The sequence below is a fragment of the Calidris pugnax genome, unplaced genomic scaffold, assembly GCF_001431845.1.
Source record: "Calidris pugnax isolate Ruff unplaced genomic scaffold, ASM143184v1 scaffold29, whole genome shotgun sequence".
Classification (NCBI taxonomy): domain Eukaryota; kingdom Metazoa; phylum Chordata; class Aves; order Charadriiformes; family Scolopacidae; genus Calidris; species Calidris pugnax.
This window is the reverse complement of record NW_015090768.1, coordinates 2,305,877-2,331,198: the sequence shown is the minus strand read 5'-3', so window position 1 is coordinate 2,331,198 and position 25,322 is coordinate 2,305,877. Positions and strand designations below refer to the sequence as shown.

At 43.8% G+C, this 25,322-nt stretch overlaps 1 long non-coding RNA gene across 1 annotated transcript in view; it reads left to right on the top strand.

The window, feature by feature from the left end:
- Positions 1-21,220, top strand: part of LOC106885314 — a 30,894-nt gene extending 9,674 nt beyond the window's left edge. Inside the window, exons 2-3 of the long non-coding RNA XR_001411425.1 lie at positions 18,622-18,735; positions 20,991-21,220. This is a non-coding gene — a long non-coding RNA (uncharacterized LOC106885314). The remainder of the gene's footprint in view (positions 1-18,621; positions 18,736-20,990) is intronic.
- Positions 21,221-25,322: the final 4,102 nt, after the last annotated feature.

Genomic DNA, 25,322 nt, shown 5'->3' with positions numbered 1-25,322 from the left:
ACCTGAGGTGTTACTGGTGTGGTGTCTGCTTCTTGCTCTTATTACCAGGAGGAATTGATGTGAGCTGTGCTGGGTCTTTTTTTATGACTGCGGTTGCTCTATTTATAAAACAAGGAACAAGCAGGAGACACCTTCCAGACTCCTCTCCATGGAGAGCTTGTGCTTCCACGTGCCTCATCACCAGCAGGAATGGTCATGCTCCTCTTCTGCTTCACCTTAGGGTAGTGGTTGTGATGTTCCTCCTGTATCACTCGGCTTCTCTGAAGCTTCTTTTCTGCACTGGGGTTGTGAATGCACCAGAGAAAACATTTCCAACCAGCCCCCAAGAAAAGGTGCCCTTTGCCCTTCCCCTAATTGATGTTGTGATCAGACTGTGATATGGTGTGCTCCCTGGAGTAGTTACTGCTTTTTCCATTTTACTCTGCAGAGAGGCCTTAATTGCTTCTTGATTTGGTAGGTCTTGTGGCTGCCTAATGGATCAAAGACCTGCCTACTGGGAGGCACCAGCACTTGCTTTCCAGTATAGCAGTGTAAAACCAGTGAGGGAATGGTGAACTGGAATGAAAGTCTCTGCCTCAGAGCTACAGACAGCTGTGGATTTGGGAAAACACAAGTTATAAAACCATCTCAGGGTCTCCCTGCTTCTCTCCGGGGGTGTGACAGTCCCATCTCCAGAAATTCAGGATAAAAACATAACACATTTGGTCATAATTCATTGTGCCAGTGCGCTTTTAATCCAGAGCACGTTTATTCTATTTCTGCATTGCACCCATTACTTTGTGGTTGTATAAAACTGGTTTTCTTCGAGAAAGCTTATACTTTTCAGGAAAACAAGCCTATTTTGCTTTTCATTATTGATATTGGGTCTTCTGGAGCCAACGAGCTGCACCTGGATCAATGTGGTGAAGTGAGTCCTGGGGCACACACAGCTGCTTCACACTGGTTCTTACTTCACACATATACTTTCCTCATTATTTTTTGAAAGTACGGTTACAGTGATAGGTTCTAAAAGGGTACTTGTAGGTGTCTAACAACTGTACTTTATAATCAGAGTAATTAAATTCATACAAATTAGTCGTTTGAAATGAAAAAATAATTTGCAAGCAGCATAAAATTGTTCCTCCGTGTGTTCTTGTATTTATCACTCCATGCTTGGTGACTAAAACGGAGTGCGTGTTTTTACACTGTCAATATAAACAACTATTATTATAATTTCCATTAATTTTTTTTTTGATCTGAGATATTTGGACAAGATTTTTTTTTTTTTTTTTTCCCCTCCGGGAAGTCTGTAGGCTCAGATCATCTTTCCCTTTTTTCCTGCAGAGGAGGGTGAAAGGAGTGTTCTCCATATGTCTGTGGGGTTAAAATTATCCTGGTGATGGCTCTGCAGCTGAGCGCTGTTCCGCGCTTCCCAGCTAAAATGGATCAACTGGAATGGAGAAAGGAGCCCGGGCTGTAGGAATTCCAGGTTCTCCATTGAATATTGTCCCCATATTTCTGGTTTGGCCCTTCTAAGTAGGACCTCTTTTTCTTTAAGTAAGCCCTAGATGGGTTTTTTTTTTCCAAAAATAAGTGTGTAAGTGATTCAATAAGCGATATTGTAATTTTCATTTATTAACCCTCTGGGTATCTGCCAAAGCTTCCCTGGCAGAGACCCTCAGTCAGGCTCTCTCCCAAGCCAGGTTGGCTCAGCTGGGTGCTGAGACGTGGCTCCTCTTGCCCCAACCTGTGGAGGAAGGAAAATAAATAGCCAATACCTAATTTCTGCCTCTAGATGGACACGGAGCAAGCCTGGGCACAGGCTGCAAGTGACCCCCTGTAGATCTTGACATATTGATTTTGAGTCTTTTCCAGCTCATCACAGTCAAAACGGCTGGCAGCCATCTCATGGCCAGCCAGGGTCCCACTGTCCTTTGGAAGAGGAAGGGATTTGGTGTTTGGAGCCCTTTCTCTCCTCTTGCCCCAACCTGTGGAGGAAGGAAGATAAATAGCCAATAGGTAATGTCTGCCTCTGGATGGACGTGGAGCAAGCCTGGACACAGGCTGCGAGTGCCCCCCTGTAGATCTTGACATACTGATTTTCAGTCTTTTCCAGCCCCTCACCCTCAAAACGGCTGGTAGCCGTCTCGTGGCCAGCCAGGGTCCCACTGTCCTTTGGGAGAGGAAGGAATTTGGTGTTTGGAGCCCTTTCTGCACTGGTGAGGCCCCACCTCGAGGGCTGTGTCCAGTTTTGGGCCCCTCATGACAGGAAAGACCTCAAAGGGCTGGAGCGTGTCCAGAGAAGGACAATGATGGTCTCCAGAGGTCCCTTCCAACCCCATATCATTCTGTGATTCTGTAATGGAGCTGGTGAGGGGTCTAGAGCTCAAGTCTTGTGAGGAGCGGCTGAGGGAGCTGGGGGTGTTCAGCCTGGAGAAAAGGAGGCTGAGGGGAGACCTTCTGCTCTCTCCAACTCCCTGAAAGGAGGGGGTAGCCAGGGGGGGTCGGTCTCTTCTCCCAAGGAACAGGCCATGGGACAAGGGGAAACGGCCTCAAGTTTGGCCATGGGAGGTTTAGGATAGATACCGGGGAGGTTTAGGGTGGATATTGGGGAAAATGTCTTCCTGCAAAGGGTTGTGAAGCCTTGGCAGAGGCTGCCCAGGGCAGTGGTGGAGTCGCCATCCCTGGAGGGATTTCAAAGCCGGGCAGAGGTGGTGCTGAGGGACATGGGTCAGTGGGGGTTTGGGCAGTGCTGGACTGATGGTTGGACTCCATCATCTGAAAGGTCCCTTCCAACCCAGACAATTCTACGATTCTGTGATTTTAACATTAATTAAACGCTGTGGAGGTCTGAAGTGGCAGAAGGCTGTTTCGTCCCTGCAAGAATGGAGCAGGCAAGTGTCCTCCTTCCCTGCCCACCTCCTGTGGGCAGGCTGAGGAAGCTTTCCCTTCCTCCCCATCCCATGGCACTGCCAAAGGAAGCGAAATTTTCACTTTTCTCCCCTGTTTCTGTGCTCTTAGGTAGAGGTGGCTCTTTTGCTCTCTGTCTCCGAAGCTGAGATAAGTGAGAATGAAGGGGACTCATTCCATGACCTGTAACGCTGCTGGACCTTGGGATTTGCCTTGACTTTCTTGCCTTATCCTGCCATTTCCAGCAGTGGAGGTCTGCCCGTTCATACCCTGAGGCTGTGAAATGTAGACCTAATAAATTAGATTCTGACTGTTTCTTTGCTTGGGCTCTCAGTAGTTTTGCTTGCAAAGTGCTCAAGTCTTTCTCTTCTGGGAGATGTATTATAGATGCTACTTCCAGCCAGGTTACAAGCTGTTCCGGGCAACGGCTTTGCTGTAGAAAAACAGCCCAAGGTACATCTTTCGCAGATTTATTTTGGGCATCTTATTGGTTTCAGGAAAAAAAAAAAAAGAAAAAAAAAAAAAAGAAGCATTTCCTTCTATTCTGAGCTCTCAAAGGAAGGAATATGAGCGTTTCCTTATCTCAGTGGAAGGAGATTTATGGGGGGAGCACCTGAGTGTTGGAGCGAATTAGGAATGTAAAAGCCTTTGGAAAGGAGAAGAGAAGCTCTCAAATAGTGCCTCCCCCCTAAATCCTTGATGAACAGATTAAACTGAATGTAATTAATAACATCAAGAAGAAATCCATTAAGTTGTTATAGTAACTGGGAAGCTCAGGTTTAAAATGTATGATCTGAGTGACTCAGCTCTGGGGGAAGGGATCTGGAAGCCCACGTCTGGAGAGCCAGCAGCATCCTTCTCCCTGGGCTCCTCTCTCTCCCTGCCCCGGGAAGCTCTGCTGTTGCACGGTTAAGGCTTTCACCAAATCCTGAGGTTATTTGCCAGTGGGAAGGACAAGTTTATTCTATCCACCCGGAGCAGGATGGACAGGAATGTGTCCAGGCAGGGTTTGAGTATCTCCAGAGGAGACTCTACCACCTCTCTCTGCAGCCTATTCCAAGGCTCTGCCACCCTCACAGGGAAGAATTTTTTCCTCATGTTGAGATGGAATTTCCCGTGTCCCAGTTTGTGTCCGTTTCCTCTTGTCCTGCCACTGGGCACCACTGAGAAGATTCTGGCCCCATCTTCTTGCCACCCGCCCTTTAGATGTTGCTCAGCATCCATGAGGTCCCCTCTCAGTCTGCTCTTCTCCAGCTGAACAGCCCCAGGTCCCTCAGCCTTTCCTCAGAAGAAAGATGCCCCAGGCCCCTCATCACCTTCGTCGCCTCTGCTGGACCCTCTCCAGCAGTTCCCTGTCCTTCTGGAACTGGGGACCCCAGAACTGGTCCCAGTGCCCCAACCTCACCAGAGTAGCACCATCTTGTTTCTGGAGGTCCCCTGGAAGAAGGATATCTACAGAGGTTTCAAAAAAAAAAAAGGGAATTGTTTCCTATGACTTACTTGGGATCTTTTCATAGATGCAGAAGGAGGTACTTCACTTCTGTTGAGCTTGTTAATAAATACTTGTGTAGAGCGACTGTGGGAAAGGATTGGTTTATTTGCATATCTGTGTACTGTCATTATTTACACTCAATGTTTTCTTAGGAGGCAGTTGTAAGATAAATATTTACCTGCTTTCTCTGGAGGTGCTAATGTCAGGTCATGGCACGGATGTCTGGCGACCAGAGTGTGGAAATCTGGGATGCTTCCTTCGGCCTGGTGTGAAGATGGTTTTTGCCGTTGTGATCTGGTTGGTTCCAAGTATGTAATTCTGCATCCGGAATTGATAATAAACCTTTGAAACAGCTTGCTCTTTCAGACTGTAATTCTCATGACTGGGTGTAACTTCTGCCTGAGGAACAATGAAGGTTTTGTTGAGCAGTTTATTGCTTAACGGCGAGCTCTGAACTTAGAAGTAATTTGGTGGTGTAATGGTCTATGGAAATCTTGAAATATGTAGACAATATAGAGAGAGCTATTGCATCTTGTTCAGTTAAAAAAGACTAGTAAAAAAGCGTGTCACTTTTATGTAAGAATTTGGATTTATTTAAAAAAAAAACAACACCACAGGTAGGAGACTGACTGTGTTGGACAACCTGTGTGGACTTCTTGGTACGTGTTTGACTGATCTGGCTTGGTGTTGCAGGTACTTTGGATTTATCTGGAATTCATGTGCTGTAGGGAGACATTCAGTTCCGATGAAATACGAAGGGATCTGACTGTTTAATTTCTCATTGAAACTTAACATTTTGTCTCTCAGCAATTAAGGTTATCAGTAATCGGGCTCTGCTTACTCAATAGCAATGTTTATTATATTTGTAGAAGATAAATGCACGTATATTTTAACTGCACAAAAATTACAGGTGAGGATATGGTGGTACTAAAGGGCCCCAAGGAAATACTCTGTTACTTTTATAAATTTGGATTCTTTGGTCTCTCCACTGGGGTGACGAGAACAAACTGAAAAGCTGATACTTTCTTTTATATATATATAATTTGATTCTCCAAACTGTAAGAAAGATGTTGATGTATTGCTTTAAATTTTGCAGGGAGAGTAATCCCTGCTGTAAAATCCTTCCTGTAATTTAATACTGCTGTTTTACTACAGGAATACAGGTGCCCTTTAGCTTTTCAGTAAGGTAATCCTGAAAAATTAGAGTTTTAAAGCTCCTCTGTACTGTTTATGCAGTGGGGATTCCTGTAGCTGGATGGTAGTTTAATGACTCGGTAGGGCCGTGGTAATCCATATATTCTCTTAATCTGCTATCCATCTTTGAAAATCCTTACCTTTATTTTCCTAGAACAATTTATAGAAATGAAAAAAAAAACCCACGCAAGTAGCCCTAAGTCTTTCAGAGAGAGAAAAGCATTTTTTGTCTGAGTAAAAGTGCATCAGACAAGGAAAATGGGGAAACCTTGCAGAAATGTTCGACCACGCCGGTGACTTACAGCATTTTGTAGGCTGATGTCTTGTGGCATAAAAAGGTCATTTCGTGTCTACATCATGCTGCTGGTTTGGCTTTTTTGCAGTGGAACAAGCAAAAGCATCATATTCTTCCGCACTGGCATAAGGTTAGTTTGAAAAAAATACTCACTGATAATACCTAAGTATTTTATTTCTGGAAAAAAAGATATATGAGGTAGTACATAATTGTCTGTGGCTGGGAGAATTCCCTGTTTTAAAATGAGCTCAAATATTGCAAATACATTCTTTGGCTCCATTGCTGCAAATACGAGGAACAGCCTTTTACCACCAAATTTTCAAATCTTATTAGAAGAGCAATATTGTTTGCAGTTACCAGCCTCGGCTTTAGCAGTAGTTGAATATCTCTAGAGGGCAGAGACTATTGAAGTGGTACCAGTTATTGCATCTAGAGATACAAATGTTGACTTTTGACACCAAGACCTCATTTTCACTTGCTGGAATTTCTCAAAATTACCAGCTTTGTGCTTTTGCTCCATGAGGCTGGAACCAGGTTGGGATTCCTCTGGCCATGCTTTGAAGAACCTGGGGCTCCTGCGCATCCCTGTGTTTTGCGATTTCCAGTTTTGCAATTCCCTTTGCAACTTCAGTGTGGAATAATTTGGGCAGAAGAGCTGGAATTTTCCCGGTGACACGGAGCTCGTCCCTGGGACATGGTGAGTGTGAAGCAGGGGGGTCACTGAAGGGCTCCCTCCTCATTAATCACACTCTTTGAAGCGATGGAATTTGATCAAAATTTCTAAAATACGCAGCGTGAGGCAGAGGCTGAGTGTTGGAAGTATCACCCCACATAATTAAAGGTTTGAGGAGTTTTAAATAACTAGGGAGAAAAAATGACAACGAGAAAAAGTTGAGGAAAATGCTGGTGTTATCACTTTCACCTAACATAATAGCACTTGATTTCTGAGGAAATTGCAGTGTGATCGAATGTATTCTTCCATATATATATTTTTTTTTAAAATTGCTGATCATTTCAGCCTGAAATCCAGAATAATGCAAATATTTTCCCAACAAGCAAAATATCAGATACTGAAGGAAACAAAATAGCAGTAGTATAAAGAAACAGTAACATCTGCTTTGGCTAAAAGAAAAATCCTGGAATAAGGAAGCTTAAATGTTCTTCTAAATCAGGCTTGTTCTAAATCTCTTGCTGTAAATTAGTTTTTCAGAATACAGCAATGTTGTCATAGATGCATCTTAAAAATGTAGGAAGTATTTTGATGGAAGTGGACTTGGCCCAGTGGCTGGTAGGAACCATCTGGGCTTTTGAAAAATGCCAAAGGCTTTTCCTTTAGCCTTATTTTTTTTTATTAAATATTTGTATGGGATGGGCAGACAGCAATTTCATTCTGGAGGTTGGTAGTAGGGAAGGAAAACTGGGATAAATCAGGTTTGTGGCTGACCATGCTAAGCTAATGCAGCCCTGTCCTCTTTAATACTCTGCGTGCCGTGCTCTGCCTTTGCAAATGGGATGTGAAATCTAATTTTTTGTTACTGTCTGTTTCTGGATGAAAATGGGACTTTCTGAAAAGTGGAGCCATTTGATGAACCCTCCAGAGCTGAGAGTGTTACGACAGATGCTTTTAGGCACGAATTTTGGAATGGGGTTGAGCTCTCCTGACAAGCCTCAAATCCCACATTTAAAGAATTTCCTCAGTTCCTAAATGAATGATTAAGTTATTTTTGAAGCCTCAGCACGCGACTGTTTTTGGCTAAATAGTAAATAGGGGAGTTAAGCGAAGAATGTGAGTTAAAAATAGGTTCTTGTTCCTAATCTGTGCCTACACAGCTTGTGTACTCTTTCCTGGGTGCTCTTGTGCAATGGGAAGCGTAGCTGGTTCTCCCTCTTGTTTCTGGCTCTGCTTTCACTGATAAGTGCTTATTTTTCTCTTCTTTTTCAGTCCTTTATTTTTCCCTGTGGATCTGCGTCCACTCCTGCAAGGCTGCGTACACTTGCCAAACCCTTTGAGGTCTGTGGGTGAAAAGTGTTAAATATACCCCAAACCTGGGCAGGAGATGCTGAGACAATGGTTTTACTGTGGATATATGGGTTTTTTTTTTTCCTTATGAGAGTTGATGGGCATGTTCCGGTATATTGTATAATATTTTTGAGCCAGTGCACTGTAGCACGGAATGACTATTCCTGTACCACTTAACAGAATAATAGCAGCTACTGCTGCACGAAATCTGTGATCTAAAAAAAAATAAATCCTGCCTATTTCGCTAACCAAAATGATGCTGCAGACAGGCAGGGCTGTTAGAAACAATATATTGCGCGTGGCTCGATGCTGTTGCCCTAGAAGTAACCTCATTTTGTACAGCATTTAAGAGCATGGAGAGGTCTCTCCTCTCCCAGGTCCTTCTTTCTCCTTCCTCGGACTCCTGACAGGATTGTCTTTTATGAGCAGTCTTGGATGCACCATTTATGAAAATGCAATTTATCAGCTGCAGAATCCATCTTCCCGGTGGAGAGAGGACACGGGGGGGGCAGGAGAAAAACGGCAGCAGCTGTCTACCTTGGCACCGAGCGTCGTTTTTCCTTTTAATTTAGTTTTTGTGTGTGCCTGTGGTCAGAAAAGCTGGTTACCTGATCCTCACCATTACCGCCACAGAAGCTTTTGCTCTAAATTGGCCACAGAATAGGTTTTGCCTCCGGCCATTAAATTGTAGATGGTGTTTCATGGCCCACAGGGTTGTGTTTTTGAGCAGGGCCTACCCAAGCGTGACTACCTGGTGCAGAAACCCACCGTGCTGCAGCCTGGAGAGCTCTGCCCCAGCTGGTGAGTAGGGCCTTCTTGTTGTGTTTGAAGATGCTGGTGGGTATAGAATCATAGAATTGCTTGGTTGGAAGGGATCTTTCACAGGCCTTCTTGTTGTGTTTGAAGATGCTGGTGTGTATAGAATCATAGAATTGCCTTGGTTGGAAGGGACCTTTCACATCATGAATCATGGAATCATGGAATTGTTGGAGTTGGAAGGGACCTCTAGAGATCATCTGGTCCAACTCCCCTGCTAAAGCAGGAACGCCTAGAGCACATTACTCAGGACTGCATCCAGGTGGGTCTTGAAGATCTCCAGAGAAGGGGACTCCACGACCTCCCTGGGCAGCCCGTTCCAGTGCTCCATCACCCTCACCATAAAGAAGTTTTTTCTCATATTTGAATGGAACTTTCTATGTTCCAGCTTGATCATCTAGTCCAACCATCAACCTAACACTGATGGTATCTGACCATGCTTGTTTAGCGCCTCATCTCCTTCTTTATAAGCCATCTGCAAATAAGGCAGAACAGCAAGAAAGGTTGTGGGAGACTCAAGGGGGATTCTTGTTGATTTTTATGGGATGCCTGGCTGAGGAGGGAGGGACTGAGGTGGTGCCCAGCTCCTTGCAGGGTGGAGGAGGTCTTCTGGAGCAGTGTGGAAATGGCGTTTGTAGCAAGACGCTTGCATGGGGTCTTACCAGAAGGAGCCCACCTTGGCTGCAGCATTGACACAAATGGACATGGTTTATTGGTAACTTGGCACTGCGCAAGACGCTTGCATGGGGTCTTACCAGAAGAAGCCCACCTTGGCTGCAGCATTGACACGAGTGGACATGGTTTATTGGTAACTTGGCAGTGCTGGGCTTGATGGTTGGACTTGATGATCTTAACCAGCCAACTTGATGATCTCTTCCATCCAAAATGTTTCTATAATTTTATGACTTCTCCCTTGGCCTGTAGACCGTATTGGCCAAGCAGAGCTGGGCAGCAGGTCAGAGATGGCTCTGGTGTGCAGGGTGGACGTCTGCCTTGTGATGCAGATGCAAGGTGTGGATGCAGAGGTGATAAAACACAGTAACTAAGCCCATCCCTTGCACACCATGCAGGATTTGAGGGATCTGCTGGTCGTGGGGCTGCTAGCATTTTGTGTAGGTGCTTTGGACCTTCTCCTTCAGCCTCTCGCTGTGCAGCTGGTGTACAGCTAAGATTTCTTCTTACTTTTGTGGGTCCCCTCCTTTGCAGATCTCAGCTTCGTTTTGGTTCTCTCGGGACCTCTTGCTGTTCTGATTTTTGCCTTTCACCTTTCCTCACTATTCTTTAGCATTTCTTTTTTCAAAGGGAAAAATGGGCAAGGTTAGGAATATTCCTCGGTTAGAAGAGTTCTGGAGAATGTGTTTTTCTGAGGATGCTCTTTATCTGTAGGTTTGATTGTGTACTTCTGGGCTTCGGCTCATTGTGTTGGTTGCTGTGTGGCTCCAGTATTTAAAAAATAATGAAGAATGGAAAAAAAAATCCTTCTTGTAGGCTGTTTGAGCTTGTCTCCTTCCGTAAAAACTGTAGGGGAAAGAAAGAGAGATCTGAGGATTTTAGAACTTTTCCTCTTGGACGAGGAGCAATATCTGGGGGAGTTTAGGAAGGTAAGAAATAAATCAGTGGCACGAGTGCCGCATCAGCTGGTGGTGACACCGTAAGTAGGTTCATCCAGCACATGCTAATCCTGAGGGATCTGCGGCGTTCCCGTTATCTGCACCGACCAGCACGGCTTAGTGCATTATGCTCCTTCCCTAATGAAAACACACGGGGGAACATGAAGTCTCTTCTTTTTTCTATTTTTTTTTCTGTAATCTAAAAGGGGAAAATGTGCCTTGTGTGCATTTTCTGTGGCTCTGGGTTTTGTTGTATTTTTAAATTGACGTGTTGTTTTTTTTTTTTTTTTTAAAGCATAATTAATAATTCTTCTTTGCTCTCTGAATGCTGTTCAGCTCCACTCAGAGGAGTGGGAGGTTCTGCTAGTCATTTGCACATGGAACAAGAAAGGTATAGATTGTGTCTTTTAATAGTATGCTTCACTTTCTTAAATAATTACCTTGAAAATCCTGTACGTACTGGTAGGTAGCACTATTAAACTGTATTCTTTATTGCTGTCCAAACTGATTTTTAAATTAACTGCATTTGACCACAATAGTAGACATATAGAAATACAAGATTTAAAAATTATTAACATAGCAAAGAAAATAGAACAGCGTTTTCTGCAATTCTTTCTGTTGTTTTTTTTTTTTTTTTTAAAGCATAATTAATAATTCTTCTTTGCTCTCTGAATGCTGTTCAGCTCCACTCAGAGGAGTGGGAGGTTCTGCTAGTCATTTGCACATGGAACAAGAAAGGTATAGATTGTGTCTTTTAATAGTATGCTTCACTTTCTTAAATAATTACCTTGAAAATCCTGTACGTACTGGTAGGTAGCACTATTAAACTGTATTCTTTATTGCTGTCCAAACTGATTTTTAAATTAACTGCATTTGACCACAATAGTAGACATATAGAAATACAAGATTTAAAAATTATTAACATAGCAAAGCTAATAGAACAGCGTTTTCTGCAATTCTTTCTCTTCTGCCCAGGCTGTTAACATTCACCTGAAAATATCCTGGAAAAAAATATGGTCCCGTTTTCTCAGCATTGATAGTGAAAAATATTGCTTGTGTTTCACGGGAGCTCTTTGGAGCACGTTAGGCCTAATGACAATAAGTGATGTAATGATAGGTTCAAATTAATATTGATTTTCCTATCATAACTGAAATAAATGAAGAGCGATGACAATCAGATTGTACCCTCTACTGGAAATCAAAGAGTTACTGGAATTTCTGGAATAGACTGACTTGGTTATTCTCAGCTTTAATGATTAGGAGAAAAGATGAGTCTTTGCAATCCTCTTAGCCTGGGCGATATCTCAGTGAGAAACCTCCTAATGAAAGTTAAGACACTGTTTTAATAAGGATAATTTATCCAGTGGTAACGTGGGAAGGGAGGGGGGTTTTAAAGGGTTTTTTTTTTGACCCTGCAGAACTTTGACAGAACTTTCTCAAATACGTACAAAGAGTATCCTGCGTATACCATTCACTTTTTAGAATAAAAAAAAAATTGGTTTAATTTATGTTGTAGATAAATTTGCAGCTTTATCACATCGCACAGATGCTTGATAGCTTAGGAACAGCAAACTAATTTAGACTTGGTTTGCGTAATCAGTCTGTAATTACCAGGTTGGCAATTATGAGGAAGCTTAAAGCAGCCTGGGAAGAGCACAGGGTGAAGCAGTGGCTTCGCTGGTGGGATGATGTTGGTAGATCTTAGGGCTTCTACAGCAAACTCTGTTTATGTGAGAACTGCAGGGGCAAGAAATAAAGGTAGTTTTACCTCTCAGGGCAAATCCTTCTTTTCCGAGTCTGTTTCCATATGTTCATTTGTGCTGAGAGATGCCCTTGCTTTTATTTTGTGCAGTGCTATGAAGTCTTCTCAGCATTTTATGAAAATTATATTAGATGGAGTTTTCTGCGGAGGATTGAGTTCCTTGGGGCTGCCATAAGCTCTGCAGACCAGGTTAGGTCTTTCTTTTTGCAAGAAATGGAAAGAGACCCCTGAAAAAAACCCAACTTTTTGCTCTCTAAATAAGTAGTAAAAAGGGCTGTTTGGGAAATTCTTATGCATGTATTTCTGGGAGGCTGTGTCCAAGGAGCTGGACGTAACAGTGGTAGTCACAGAGCTAAAAGTTCAGGCCTCAAAACTGGGAAAAAATAGACCTAATGCCTAAATTTGTGAGAGGGGAAAAAGGTACAGTTAATTCTGTAAGAATTCATAGAATCACTGAATGGTTTGGGTGGGAAGGAACCTCAAAGCCCCCCCAGTGCCACCCCCTGCCCTGGGCAGGGACATCTCCCACCACACCAGGTTGCTCCAAGCCCCCTCCAACCTGCCCTTGAACCCCTCCAGGGATGGGGCAGCCACAGCTTCTCTGGCCAACCTGGGCCAGGCTCTCACCACCCTCCCACCAAACAAGTTCTTCCCCACATCTCAGCTCCATCTCCCCTCTTGCAGGGTCCAACCCTTCCCCCTCCTCCTAGGGCTCCCCTCCCTCATCCAGGGTCCCTCCCCAGCTTTCCTGGAGCCCCCCTTCTTTAGGGACTGGAAAGGGCTCCAAGGTCTCCCCGGAGCCTTCTCTTCTCCAGGCTGAACCCCCCAACTCTCTGAGCCTGTAACATCAGTTTTGAATTTCTTCTCCTTGCACATCTCCAAGACGTGTGTGTGATGCAAAAATAAAATGGTAACATTCCCAAAACTAATTTTTCGGGGGAATGTAATTCTGCAGAAAGATTTGACTGGTGTTTCTTTGAAGTTTTTATTTGTGGTAGGCACAGCTTGTAGACACGCTGTGTGTTTGTGGTGGCTGTTGGTGGGTGTCTCGGGGAGCTCCTGTGCCCGCCGTGCTGCTGCCACACTGCGAGACCAGTTGGCCTTGACCTTCATTCCCTATTTTTTTTCCAATAAGCAAGCTGACCTTCTTAGCAATCCCGGAATGAAGTATTGCTCACCCATCTTTAACTGGTTTTGTTTAAGGTAAAACACAAACCCATCACTTTTCAGGTACCGACTGCTATTTTTTTTATACCTCAGCCAGTGTTAAATCCACGTAGGGTTTATTTTTTCTCACAAGGTGTTGTGTGCAATTTCCAAGCCTGAAGTGAGAGCCCATGTGTTCCGTCTGGCAGAGCTCGACCTGAGATTATCACTTATTTTTTTTTCCTTTTTTTGGGGGGTGACTATCACCCTGTCTGAGCATATGCTTTGCCCTGTGAAGTTTTGATGACCTTTAAGGAGAAGCAAGTTGTTTGAATCCCAGCTCACAAACGACGCGGTTATCTGCCTGGTGAGATAATCTCCTTCACTCCAGCCCTTTCCTTATTAAAGCTTCTCCATCAATTCACCCTTCAGGTTTCTGGTTTTATCTCTGATCAGGTTCTCCTGAACCTGAAAGGACCAGCGTTTTGTTGCTGGGAAAGATACTGTCCCAGCAATGTATGTCCTGACCCTGGCATCGCTGCTGGCCCTTGGGGACAAGGAGGTATGGTACTGCAGAATGCAGAAATAATACAGAAATACTACACAAACTCAGTTTTCTCTGAGTATTTCTGTAGTATTTCGCTGGGTTTTGTTTTGTTTTTCGCTAGGTTTTGTTTTGCTTTATACTATCTCTCAATATTTGTGCCTTGCCTTCTTGAAAAGCGGGTGGAAATTAAATTTAGAGTATGAAAGGAGCCGGATAAATAGCTCTGCTTGCCAAAACCTTCCCTTAATCCAAAGAACTAGCACCGCATGGGCAGCAAAAATGTAATCCTCCTGGCCCTGCCTGGCCTGGGGTTCCTCGGGGAGGGAAATACATCTGGAAGGGTGAGAGGGTTAATCTGCCTGTCATGTTCCCTGGTGGCTTTAAACCTGCCCATGCGGAGGCCAAAATGTGTCTGTGTGGGGGGGAAAAAAACCAGTGACGTGGTGAAATGCGTCTTATTTTCCAAACCGTACCAGAACTTGCACATTAAGATGCGTTTTAGGAATTTCTTTAAATAGGGGATTTCACACTGGATGAGTTGAATAGCTATTTTTAAAGGAGTGTGTAGGAAAAGCAGGATATATCACATGTAATTTTATCCTCACCGCTGTCCGTTGCCAGTTTTGAACCCCGTTAATTCATTCCTTCGCTGAGAGGCTTCATCCCTCTGATGGAGGGACTCCATCTCTGATGGATGGAGTCTTAGCATTTTTTAAAAAACATGGGTTTTGAGCACCAAAAAAAAACTTCAGGTGGAAGAAGTAGGTCAGCAGCTTGGTGTAAAAAGAAATCTCATACCCTACCTAGGATATATTCCAGCCAAGTGGATTAGACCCAAGTGCAGCACTGAAAAAGTACTTTTCTTTGTAGAAAACACAAAACCTTGCTGCTTTTAGGCATTCCCTGTTACTTGTGCTTAACTGGTCAGCTGGGATAGAGTGTCTTTTGGGAGAATTTGGGTAGCGGGGAGAAACTCTTTGCTTGTAACAGAAGATTGCATGAACTAGAAAATGTGCGTGGGCAAAAAAATTTCCAGAAAGCCTCTTTGGAGTGTTTTTGGTGGGTTTTCTGTTCCCATAGATGTTCGTCCCAGGTGTCAGATCTTTTATGTAAAGGCACAAGAAAAGAATGACTCAGATTTTAACAGTAATTTAGTCATGACTAACGGAAGCCTTTGATTTTCTTGCTAAGCTCTTCAGAAATGCAATCCACATTGAGCGAAGTATGTTTTTTATAATTATTCATGTTCTGGTTAAGCTTACTTTGACAAATTGATAAATATTTATAAAGGAAAGGGAGCTGTGGTAGAAGAGGACTCAGGCTTCCGCAGAAAAGATCTGCCAGTCAGTCTGGTCCATCTCCCCACATCTCATCTCCTACTCTCAATGCTGGTCCTAAAGTACAGCAAAATTTAGGAGACAGTTTCATTCTTTCAGATTTTTTTTTCCCAAAGACACTTATTTATGTGTGTGTTTATTTGTTACATATTTACCTATTTATGTCTGTTTGTGAACTGACATAAATTCAGGAGGGAGAAGCATGTGTTAATCCCACTGGGGGACCCGCCGCAGACTGAGCTTGTTCTATGAATTTTCTCTACATATTAAAGTGGAATGAATATGTATTTATTTCTGGCAGCAAATAGTCATGCCATAGTATTCCTAGTCCTTGAAAACATACCACTGTCATGGGCTTCTTTACCTCGATGACATCTGGGACAGTATCATCTAATTTGCTCTCTGATGGCAGTTTGGGGCTCTGTTTATAACCAGGCTTTTTAGTTTCTCCTAATTGATGGAGATTGATGAAATTATTGAACTTATTCTAGGCTTTGGATGATTTTATGCTGCTAATAGGGTAATGACTCTTGGACACAAGAGGAAGATTTTTCAGAATTAGAATAATGGGCTGGATGGGGCTTGGAGCAACCTGGTCTGGTGGGAGGTGTCCCTGCCCAGGGCAGGGGGTGGAACTGGAAGGTCTTTAAGGTCCCTTCCAACCTAAACCATTCTGTGATTCTATGTGGCCTGTTGTCATCAGAAGAGGGTTCTTGATGAGGCCATAAATCTGTGTTTCCCACTGGCCTGGGTCTGGCGACAGCCAGCAATGGATGCTGAGAGGAGAGAGGGCCTGGGGTGAGGTGGTGCAGAGTTGTTTTCTGCCCTTTGCTCTTCTTCATCCCTTTCTGGAGGGAAGCTGTGCAGGTGCTGTAGAAGACAAATCCCTCAGCTCTTTTCCAGTGCTGCCTCGTAGAGGATGGATCATACAGCCCTGTGTGCTGGCACGTGTGCTGACATGGCAGGGAGTTACGCCTGGCACGGATCTGAGCCCTCCGGGTGCTTTGGCTGGTGATGAAGGGATGGAGATATGTGTGTTGGGTGCAGGAACCCTGAGGAAATGAATTCCAACCTAAACCATTCTGTGATTCTATGTGGCCTGTTGTCATCAGAAGAGGGTTCTTGATGAGGCCATAAATCTGTGTTTCCCACTGGCCTGGGTCTGGCGACAGCCAGCAATGGATGCTGAGAGGAGAGAGGGCCTGGGGTGAGGTGGTGCAGAGTTGTTTTCTGCCCTTTGCTCTTCTTCATCCCTTTCTGGAGGGAAGCTGTGCAGGTGCTGTAGAAGACAAATCCCTCAGCTCTTTTCCAGTGCTGCCTCGTAGAGGATGGATCATACAGCCCTGTGTGCTGGCACGTGTGCTGACATGGCAGGGAGTTACGCCTGGCACGGATCTGAGCCCTCCGGGTGCTTTGGCTGGTGATGAAGGGATGGAGATATGTGTGTTGGGTGCAGGAACCCTGAGGAAATGAAAACTGGAGGTGCCTGTGCCACCACCAGAGCTGCAGGCGGGCTCCTCTACAGTGCTGGCATCGGGTGTGAGTGTTTCCTTTGAGTTTGTTTTATTCTCTCTTTCTCTCTCATTGTTTTTTTTTTTCCCAAAGCAATCCAGTTTAGAGGGAATCAGGTTCTTCACAGCACTTTTCTTGTGTGTGGATGAGCCGATGAGCAGCTGGCTCCCAGAGACTGTGATGTCCTCAGACCTCTGCTGTCGGAGGCACTGCCCTGTATTCAGATGCTGAGAGTTAGTGTGGGTTTTGTTTCTTGAAGCTTTTTTTGATTTAAATAGGGAGAAGTGCAAGCTAAGTAGCGTTCAACCTGGACGTGGTGGTATCAAGCTGAATCTGAACCCTGGACGGCACCGGTGTGTGGTGGCCGTAAGCCAAACCGAGCTGCCAGGCTGGAGAATTCAGACTTTGTGGGGTAAAGTCTGTAAAATCAGAAATTGCTGTGTCAGATGCGCTTTCAGGACCTGCTGCCGGGGCTTTGAACCCTCCCAGCCTCGCAGGCTGCCTGCTTTTGGGGACCCTAAGAGCTTGTCGTGGCAGAGAAGAGAATTTGGTGCCCAGTTTTGATGCCACATGTGCTCCTCATCTCCTGGGTGGATGACTAGGCTCTGGCAGCCCTTTTTTTTGCAGGATGTCAGAGTTGCTTCTTGCTCTCCTTCGTGCCTGGCATGAAGAGATCATCTGAATACAGTTAAAAATCTTTAATTTCTCAGAGTGGACATCATGTTAGATGTCTAACATCACCAAGCCTGAAACCATCACACGGCTTTTTGTGGTGGCTTTGATGGAGAAGTTTATGAACATTGAGCCTTTTTCTACCTCTGAGATAATCCTTCCAAGCAGGGGAGAAAATTTGTCAGCACAAAAAGTGGCTCTCCTCTGCTTTGGGGAAAAGGGAAGGGAAAGGGAAAAAAAGGGAAGGGAAGGGAAGGGAAGGGAAAGGGGAAAAAAAGGGAAAGGAAGGGGAAAGGGGAAGGGAAGGGAAAGGAAAGGAAAGCGAAAAGGGAAGGGAAAGGGAAAAAAGGGAAAAGGAAGGGGAAAGGGAAAGAAAAGTGAAAAGGGAAAAGGAAAGGAAAGGGAAAGAAAAGTGAAAAGGGAAAAGGAAAGGAAAGGGAAAGGAAGGGGAAAGGGAAAGAAAAGTGAAAAGGGAAAAGGAAAGGAAGGGGAAAGGGAAAGAAAAGTGAAAAGGGAAAAAGAAAGGAAAGGGAAAGGAAGGGGAAAGGGAAAGAAAAGTGAAAAGGGAAAAGGAAAGGGAAGGGAAAGGAAGGGGAAAGGGAAAGGAAATGAAAAAAAAGGGAAAGGAAGGGGAAAGGGAAAGAAAAGTGGAAAGGGAAAAGGGAAAGGAAAGGGCCCACAACCCTCAGTGTTCTCTCTATATAATCATGAATGTAGCCTTTTTTATGAGCACTAAATTCCCAACAAGAAAGGGTTTGGAGCACTCCAAGGGTTTTTTCCCCCCTGTTCTGGTTTCTCCTGCTGCTTTCCCTGCTGTGTTCCGTTCCCCTTCGCGCTTTTGTGCAGTTCAGAGTGGCTGCAGTGTCACCCCCTGCAGAAGGCTGTCATTCGGTGGCTGAAGCGGTGTGTGCGTGCCCGTGTAATAATAAATAATGTTTATTTATGGTTAAACCTTAGAATGGCATGCAAATGCAGCTCCTTTTCTTCTGTGAGAGCCAGCTCAAGCTGTTCTTGGAGACCTTTCATACTGTACTGCTGAAAAGGGCCCATTTGAAGAAAAATTCTCTGCAAGTAGAACCCGTTAGCTTTCATCCCGTATTATTAGACGTCTTTCAGGGCTTGCTCAGGCTGCAGAGCCTTGTGAATACTGGTTACTTTTAACATGATTTTACTCAATATTGAATTGTCCTTTCCCTGACAGAGAGCTACATGACATCTGCTGCCAAGCCTTATGACAATGGACACTAAGTTATAAATCAGCTGTGATAGCTCCGTAGTTTATCATCAAAACAGTTTGTTATTCAAAAATATAATCTTTTTTTCTTTCAGGTTGCCCATCTGAAGAAATTGGATTGAAGAACAAGAGGTTTTTTTGTAACGGGCTGCTCTTTAATCTCAATAATGAAGAAAAGCAGAAGTGTGATGACAGTAACTGCAGATGAGGTAAGGTTCTTCTAAAGGCATGTTTTCTTTTTCCCAGTGCTTCATGAAAATGAGTGAAATTAAAAGTTTGTTTGGCCTTATTTTGTAAATATCAGCTGCTTTTGTTTGCAGCTCATGTAATAAGCAGAAAATAAGCCCTGCCCATTTAAAAACAAACCAACCAAACCCCACACAGCCAGAAGTTTAGAGGAATCTTATGCAGAAGAAATATTTCACTCTTTGTTGGTCAGTGTAACGCTCACGTGCCACATTTATAAGTGTTCCAACATCTTTCCCACTGTAGCTGCTGAACACCTAATGCGATGATGCGCGTGTTATTCCATTACTACACTTGCTAATCATCAACATAATCCCCTATTAATTAAACTCCAGATCCCTTTCTCTGGAGAATTGTATCAGTTTGTAATGAATGGTGTGATAACCACAGCCTTTAATTGACTCGTTTGTCACAGCTGGGGCTTGCCAAGGATGGAAAACCATGTGGAATGTGTATGAAAATACAGTGGAGGAGTGGAACCTAATAGTTAATGTATCCTATAGAACTCCTTCAATAAATAAGTGCTTCTTTTACACTCTTAGACCCTGTGTTGCACTGCTTCATAGTCAATTTGCCTGAGCATGATGCTCAGTCCTTGCTGGGCATCTGCATGAAAGCAAGCATCATCTAGTGGGAAGCTAGAAAAACTCTGCTGTACACTTTTTTAAAGTAATAACAAAAAAATCACACAGTTTTATAAGTAAAGGCAAGTTAAGTTATATAGAAGGCAAGGTTCTCTTTCTGGGAGTATTTTTGACCTGATTTTGTGCTATGAAAGAGTAGGGTTTGGCTCACTGAAGACCTCTAGCATGTTTTTGGAAGCATAGCATGTCAAGTTTTGTAAACTTCTATCTAGCTCACTATGATGTTGATCCCTGGTCACAAATCTCCACCAGCAGCATGTTTTTGGAAGCATAGCATGTCAAGTATTGTAAACTTTAATCATCTAGCCCACTACAATATTGATCCCCGTTCACAAATCTCCACCAGTGTGCCTTATAGCACTTCATGCTCTATTCAAGGTGTAAAGTAAATGTGACCCATGTTGTTTCCTCTCTGGATGCCTCACGTGGTTGTGGGATGAGCAAGCAAGTAAGGAAAGTGGAGCAAACTGGTTGGATGTTGCTCTCCTGTCAGGCTTGTCTTTCCATCCCATGTTGAGAGTCCTTGCTGGGAGGTAAGAGAGTATCAGAGTTGTTTAATAGTCTCATGACTACGGAAAACATTATCAGTTACTCATAATTATCATTATGAGTTGTCACTCATTTTTTCAGTGAGGTGAAGTAGATCTTTCTGCACTCAGTGATGGACACGGTGGTGGCTGTTCATCAGGAAATTGAACCCAGGGCTTGGAAAGGTCTGAGAAGGGTGGGAAGGGCAGGGCAGAGACCAAAATTCAGGAGCAGGTAAAGAAGAAAAACATAGAGGGATTGCCACATATATATATATATCCACCTATACAATAACCCCCCAGCAACTACTGGTAGCTCATCAAATGCAATAAAGAAATATTCACATTTATATTGGAAAATTACATTTAACTACCTAAATTCTCTTAAGTAAGATCAAAACCGATCTGGGAGACCTTCTGGCTTGATTCTGAGAAGACTGAGGGCCACTTCTGAGGTCATGGTGGTGCTTTTAAATAAAAATCAGTAGAATCTAGGAGAGGAAAAACTGCTTCAACTGTTCAAACTCTTTTTTTGGGACTAATTCTATTAGGAACACCAGACATAGGGTAGGGTGGCCTAGCTGGAAGTTCTCACTGAAGGGCTTCTGGATAATTTGGGATGTGTCTAAGCCCACTATTCTTGACACCTTTCTCTGTCTGGTGGTTCATCCCAAAAAAGTGGCAAACGAGTATGTTTGTGCTGTGGGGAGGAAAGATACTTAAGATGGATGTTGAGTGGAATGTTCTCTGAAAGAGTTCAAAATATCAGAGGTTTAACGTATCACTGAGGTGACCTGGATTATTGAAGGGTTCAAATAGATTAGAGAGTTAGATCCTGAATTTAGCTTAGACAAGTTATGAGTGAATTTTTAAGTTCATTCACAACTTCATAAAATGACAACGCAGCAGAGTCAGGCTCTGCCAAGATTTCATCATCATTTATCTTTTGTGAGTAGCGATGACTGTAGAACAACAATTAAATGTGTTTTATCCCAGTGGAGGAAAACATTTATTTGCAGAACTTCAGTGGCTTTTCTGTCTTTGCAGAACGCTCTGGATTACCTGGAGTGTGGGCTGAGTAAGTCCTACAGTACTTCCAGCCATGCCCTGGGCATAGACCTCTGGAGAGGCAGAAGATGTTGTTCTGGAAATTTGCAGTTACCGCCGCTGTCCCAACGACAGACAGAGAAGGCAAAGACACCTGACAGGGACATCGTCTGCAGACCAACAACTCTGCCGTTGCTGACACCTCCAAGCATTGCCATCACCACCTACCAAGACTGGTAGGTTATTTCCCTTTCTTCTGAGTCTCATGTAGATGTGTTTTATTTTTTTAGTTTGGGTGTTTTTTGTTCTGTTTTCTGGTTTTGTGTTGGCTTTTTTCTTTGTTTCTGAAAGACACTGGATAACTATCTTGTATATATTAATCAGTGTTGTTGATGCCTGTCAGATGGTGTATCACGGAGGCAAGTTTACAAAGTAATTGCCTTTTTTTGAAATGATACTTCTATTGAAATCCCTTCTGTTCACTTTTTTTTTGGAGGATCTTAATGATCTTAATGAAACTTTTGTGTCGTAAACTCTGATCTCGGCCAGAGGATTTGTGTTACCAGCTTTTCACCCACAGAAGAGTTTGGGATGGTGGTAGGCTCTTCTACAACAAGTGGAGGAAAAGGCTTTAGCTCTCTGGCTATTTCCTGTCCAAGTGTTAGAAGGAAAGCTTGGAAATGCATTCGAATCTGATGTTAAGCTCAAGAAAAGTCCTAAAGAAACTATCAGGGACCTGATTAAAAGGGAGTTGCCAAGAGGTGAGTTCCAAAACAGAAACTGAACATTTGGTGCCGAAACGAGGAAATTAATCTGGAGGGAGGGAGGGAGGGAAGACAAAGCCCAGAGTGTTCATGTTCTGGAATTGCAAGGGTAGATTTTTAAAGGCAAAATAAGGTTAGATGCCCAGGTTGCTGTCTGAGTCTTGAAAGGACACTGCAGTGCAACCTTAAACACTCTCTTCTCAACTTCAGATTTCAGTTGTGCTTTAGATTATAGTTTTTAATTGCTCCACTCTCCATTTAATTCGCTGACTGTGAGACACATTCACAGCGTTATTTCCAAGTCTGAATCTGGTTTTAGGTTCCGTTAAACTCAGCTCTCTTCAGAGCTGGCATTTCAGTTTGCGTTTGGACAATTACAGATTTGTTTGTTAGAGTCCTTTAAAAACAATTCTCCTATTGAGGACAGGATTTTTAAACTGTGCACTCAGAGAGATGAGAAAAGAAATCCAAGAGGAATTAGCAGGGGCTTTTGTTCAATTTTTTGCATTTAATTGCTGTGGATAAATTTAACGAAATGAGTTAATCTCATTTCAGGTGGATTGTGACTTTTGATGATAAAAGGGTTGATTTACCTTCATGAGCATTTTACGAGTGTTCCCTTTTGTGTGTCTGCAGTGATTTAATCTTGAACTGCAAGACAGCTGAGACCCTGTTCGTAAGGTCTGGGTCTAAGAATGAATTGGTTCTGATCTTTGCATGTACCGTCATGTGTGATTTGGGAAAAATGGGAGGAATTGCACTGGATTTGTCATTAGTTTCCCGTGTAACACAAGGGGGCACCGCTGCTCCTCTCTTCTCTTACAGCCACACCGAGGTGTGTGTGTTGTGTGGCACAATATGGGTTTTTCTTGAACGATGCTGCACTCAAAGAGGAAACATAGCTGATATTCAGCTTACTGTGATTTCTTTTCTGCTGTTAATCTCTTATAAGTGAGCAGAAAGCTTCCGACTTCGCTGTTTTGCTTGAATCCATCCCTCTATTGACAGCCCAGTAGGGAGCTGGGAGTTACTGGTTGGGGTGGCTGCGATGCAGGGTGTTCCAACGTGGGCGTCTTGGCATCTCCCTCACCCTTCTGACTTGGGCACGGTTCGATTGGCTGCTCTACCAGCTGGGAAGAAAATTGGTCTGATTTTTCCCATTTTCTGTTCAAGTTTTATCCATCAAGGGCTTTTGAACATTTTGGCCCTGTTCCCTACCCCATGCTGACCCTTCCCGAAGCAATTCCCAGTTGCATGGGCCCTGACCACGCTCTTGGGGAGCACAGTCACCGTGTAGATTTCTTTGTGTAGGAGAGGTGCAAGCAGGATCTGGTCCCGAAACTCTTTGGGCTTCTATATTGTTGTTCAGTTCTGCATGAAATATACCCCCGAGGCAGGTTATATTTGTATAAGCCCAGTACGTGCCGTTGTGTTGAAACAGCTTTGGAATGATACGAGCATTAAGAGACTGAGTGAGTGGGCAATAAAGCGATAGGGAGATTTCACTGCAGATAAATACAAAGTGGTGGATCTGAGTGCGAGAGAATTGTAGCTGCAAAACAGTATTAACTGCTCAGGGGCAAGTTCCTGGGTGTAGGGTACAAGTCCAAAAGAGCTGCAAGCTTATTAATGGTTAAAAAACATATGAATCGTTAAAGGCTTGAAGGAAAAGAATAGTGGATAAAACATAGAACATCAGGATGTCATGGTAGGAACCCATAACTTGGTAAAATGTTGCATATAGTGTACAGTTTTGGTTCTTCCTCTCCAAAATGGGTATAGCAGAACTAAAAAGAGTTAAAGGCCTCTAAGATGATTGAACATGTGGAGCAGCTTCTGCACTGGGATTGACCAAGGAGTCTGGAACTCTTCAGCATGGAAAAACCAGTTGAGGAAAGGGATAGGACCGAGATCTTGCTGGTGGTATGAAGATGTGGTTGATCTATTGCTTATTGTCCCTTCTAATGTGACAACGAGGGGCCATCAAAAAGCTAAGTAGCGTTCAACCTGGACGTGGTGGTATCAAGCTGAATCTGAACCCTGGACGGCACCGGTGTGTGGTGGCCGTAAGCCAAACCGAGCTGCCAGGCTGGAGAATTCAGACTTTGTGGGGTAAAGTCTGTAAAATCAGAAATTGCTGTGTCAGATGCGCTTTCAGGACCTGCTGCCGGGGCTTTGAACCCTCCCAGCCTCGCAGGCTGCCTGCTTTTGGGGACCCTAAGAGCTTGTCGTGGCAGAGAAGAGAATTTGGTGCCCAGTTTTGATGCCACATGTGCTCCTCATCTCCTGGGTGGATGACTAGGCTCTGGCAGCCCTTTTTTTTGCAGGATGTCAGAGTTGCTTCTTGCTCTCCTTCGTGCCTGGCATGAAGAGATCATCTGAATACAGTTAAAAATCTTTAATTTCTCAGAGTGGACATCATGTTAGATGTCTAACATCACCAAGCCTGAAACCATCACACGGCTTTTTGTGGTGGCTTTGATGGAGAAGTTTATGAACATTGAGCCTTTTTCTACCTCTGAGATAATCCTTCCAAGCAGGGGAGAAAATTTGTCAGCACAAAAAGTGGCTCTCCTCTGCTTTGGGGAAAAGGGAAGGGAAAGGGAAAAAAAGGGAAGGGAAGGGAAGGGAAGGGAAGGGAAAGGGGAAAAAAAGGGAAAGGAAGGGGAAAGGGGAAGGGAAGGGAAAGGAAAGGAAAGCGAAAAGGGAAGGGAAAGGGAAAAAAGGGAAAAGGAAGGGGAAAGGGAAAGAAAAGTGAAAAGGGAAAAGGAAAGGAAAGGGAAAGAAAAGTGAAAAGGGAAAAGGAAAGGAAAGGGAAAGGAAGGGGAAAGGGAAAGAAAAGTGAAAAGGGAAAAGGAAAGGAAGGGGAAAGGGAAAGAAAAGTGAAAAGGGAAAAAGAAAGGAAAGGGAAAGGAAGGGGAAAGGGAAAGAAAAGTGAAAAGGGAAAAGGAAAGGGAAGGGAAAGGAAGGGGAAAGGGAAAGGAAATGAAAAAAAAGGGAAAGGAAGGGGAAAGGGAAAGAAAAGTGGAAAGGGAAAAGGGAAAGGAAAGGGCCCACAACCCTCAGTGTTCTCTCTATATAATCATGAATGTAGCCTTTTTTATGAGCACTAAATTCCCAACAAGAAAGGGTTTGGAGCACTCCAAGGGTTTTTTCCCCCCTGTTCTGGTTTCTCCTGCTGCTTTCCCTGCTGTGTTCCGTTCCCCTTCGCGCTTTTGTGCAGTTCAGAGTGGCTGCAGTGTCACCCCCTGCAGAAGGCTGTCATTCGGTGGCTGAAGCGGTGTGTGCGTGCCCGTGTAATAATAAATAATGTTTATTTATGGTTAAACCTTAGAATGGCATGCAAATGCAGCTCCTTTTCTTCTGTGAGAGCCAGCTCAAGCTGTTCTTGGAGACCTTTCATACTGTACTGCTGAAAAGGGCCCATTTGAAGAAAAATTCTCTGCAAGTAGAACCCGTTAGCTTTCATCCCGTATTATTAGACGTCTTTCAGGGCTTGCTCAGGCTGCAGAGCCTTGTGAATACTGGTTACTTTTAACATGATTTTACTCAATATTGAATTGTCCTT